The sequence below is a fragment of the Solea solea genome, chromosome 3 (assembly GCF_958295425.1).
Source record: "Solea solea chromosome 3, fSolSol10.1, whole genome shotgun sequence".
NCBI classification, from domain to species: Eukaryota; Metazoa; Chordata; class Actinopteri; order Pleuronectiformes; family Soleidae; genus Solea; species Solea solea.
Window position 1 is genome coordinate 17471078 of NC_081136.1, and position 3125 is coordinate 17474202.

Here is a 3125-nt window from a genome sequence, read left to right on the forward strand (position 1 = left end):
CTCTGTGTGATTAACAGCTTGTGAACTTCTAATTTCCAAAACTGACCCGGCACAGGTCAAATCACAAATCACAAATCTAAAACTATGTCCACTTTTATATAGAGTTTCTGTTCACTGCACACAATATGAGTCTGTACAAACTGCAACTTGCCAGGTTTTTGGTGACATTTGACTGTGAGACATTCTCACAAATTGTGTTTCAAATAGACACGTTTAAGTGCACATGAATTGGCTCTAAAAACTACCAAAAGTGAAAAATACAGTCACTAATAATCATGTCAAGTAATGTTACCTTGAACTCACAGGCAGGTGTGTTTTTCTCAAGCAGTGAAACTCGGTCAGTGTGTGTATTAAGCTGATGATACCACTTTTGCACAACTCGGTGGTCAGGTCAGTTGTCACCTTCTCCCTTTTTGCTTGGCTGGGCAGTGTGAGCCCTGCCAAAGGAAATTGGCTGCAAACCGTAGCAACTGAGATTACAGGTGTCAAACTACCTCAAATGGTTGACGACTATAACAAGCAGGCTGTCAGGAGAGCTAAGGTTGCTTTAAATTGAACCCCCACCTCCACCCAAGTCTCATTTATGAACGGTTAGAGTAATGCCCCTTAGGCTCAGTTTGGAAAATGGTAGATCCAACAAAAAGGACAAAAAAAAAGGGTTTATACTAAATAAAGAAATAGGTGGATGATGAACAAAAGAAGCATAAATAAATAGATGGAGAAATAATCGCAAATATTTTTTTAATAAAAAAAATGTTTTAGGTCAAACCACAACCACAACCACAAGTACTGAGACAGCCTGATTGTTAGTGATCTTAGATGTAACTTGGATGCAAAATGTTAGTCTTGCTGATACTGGATCTCAGCATTTGACACAGGAGACCACCTTATCCTTTCAAATAGACTTAGACACCTGGTTGGCCTCGCTGGCACTGTTTTTAAATGGTTCTTTTAGATAATCCTATCTCAGAGATAGAAGATTTCTGATAAATGTGGATACATGCTCCTCAGAGATCCATCAAATCAAATGGTGTGACCCAAGGCTCAATTCTAGGCCCAATACTTTTTAATTTATACATGATTACACAATTTTCACAGTTATGCTGACGATAAGCAGCTGTATATCGCCTAATTGATACCTTATTTCTAACTGCATTTTAAATATTAAATCCTCGATGCCAGAGTAGTAGAAACTTAATAGAAACAAGTAATAGTTAAAACAAGTTTTTATCATCTTAAGATGTAGCCGCCCAATTCTCTCTCGGGTCAGCCTTCAGCTACTCCAGAACTCGGCTACTTGTGCACTCCCCGTGTGTTTGGATAATTTACCTTTGTTTATTGTCAACAAGCCAGGACCATGGTGCCATCCATTCAGACACCACAGGTTTTTCTCATGTGTTCCATGAACTCTCCTCCCCCTCTCTGCCGTTGAAAACCTGAAGCACTGCTTCCAAACCATTTTCAACCATTCCTGTAAAATTGGTAGAGTAAGTAAGTAAAGATACTATAGCAGCTCTGCTGCTGCTGGTGACAGGGAAACTACAGTATACTAGACCATAGCACTAGCAGCTCCCGTGCTGTTATGGCCCCACTCCCTAAAAAGCATAGGCTTTGACCCATCTTGGCTGTCAGAGAGCAAACAATCCTCCTGGCTCTCTATAATCCTGCACCACTCCGACTGGGATCAAACTGTCCCTAACAACAAAATAAAACAAGAGAGATTTTGACCCCCTCACTCAACACAGTGGCACTGCATTCAGTGGCTTGTTTTTTTAATTCCTATCCTACGATTCAACGTGTTTTCAGTGCATCTGGCTTCAGCAGACAAGCTGTTCAAACAGGCTTCAGTACAAAGGAAAACAGCATGTGGTGAGAGGTGTTTATTTTGAAACAAAAAAAGGTGACGTGCATTAGAAGCATTCAATTCTATGTTTCTAAATCATTTATCTGATCCGGATCCCCAAGCTTGTGCCAAAGTCTGACGTTTGAGACTGTTGAGATTAGACAATATGAATCTGTTCCAACAACATCTTACTTTTTCAACAATGATGACCAACCACTTTGAAAAGAGGAAGTGGCAAACAGGAGTCATGTGACTGAATGACTGTGAGAGCCTCTGCAGGGCAGCAGATTTTCCAAATCAACAGTGCATGAATCTGGGTCACTGGTTTAAAACATTTAAGGACCCATGTCAAGCAAAAACTGAAGCTTTAATAGTATCTTCAGTATCGCTTCTGCCCGACTGGCTGACTCGGGCTACATGCCCACGTCCACTCTAACTGGATGTATTCTGCTTCACTGGATCGCCTTCATTGGGATACATATAATGTGACTGCTGCATCGTTCCAGTCTGGATTTCACATGGTTTATGTCTCATCCTCTCCGCAGTTCTTTCCCCTCACTCTGTTGATGAGAGACTCGTTATGTTTGTTTTCCAGCTGGATGTAACTCAACATCGATAGCACTTATCTGTGATCTGTTGATCTTCCCTGGCACAGGAAAACCAACAAAATAACCCCTCTCATGTGGTACGTCTGGCAGGCAAACCCCAACAGTTGCTGGAGCTGCTCTCAGTTAACTTTTTAACTTAAGTTTGAGTACAAAACCAGAAAAAGTTCCATAGGGAGATTAGTCATTAGAAAATGAAGAAAAAGTTTTTAAGATGTGTCGTTTTTATTCCCAGGAACAACTTTGTGAGGCAGTGGGCTCAGAAAAAGAGATTTTTGTTTGATAAGCCTAAACTGCCTGACAAATCACTTGTGCCAGAAAAGAAAAGTAGGAGTCCCAGTGCTAAATATTGGAAAACAACAAACTGAACAGTACAGTGCCATCTTATTCAGACTTTCAGTCAACAAAAGGCGACATTTACAGCTGCACTGCTTTATGCCCATCATTGTTAAAGTGGAAATAAAATAAAATATTGTGCCATTGCAGAATTATGTGCGGGACATGAAGCACAGACACCTACCCAGGTTTGTATATTCATGAATAGCATTTATTATCCCATAAAAAGTTAAAGTTATTTTCTAAAATGCTTTCTTGCTCAAACCCATGCAGAGCTCTCACATACAGTACATTCACACACACTCCAGATACTTGTCTGGTTGTTCTCTTAAATGCAGATA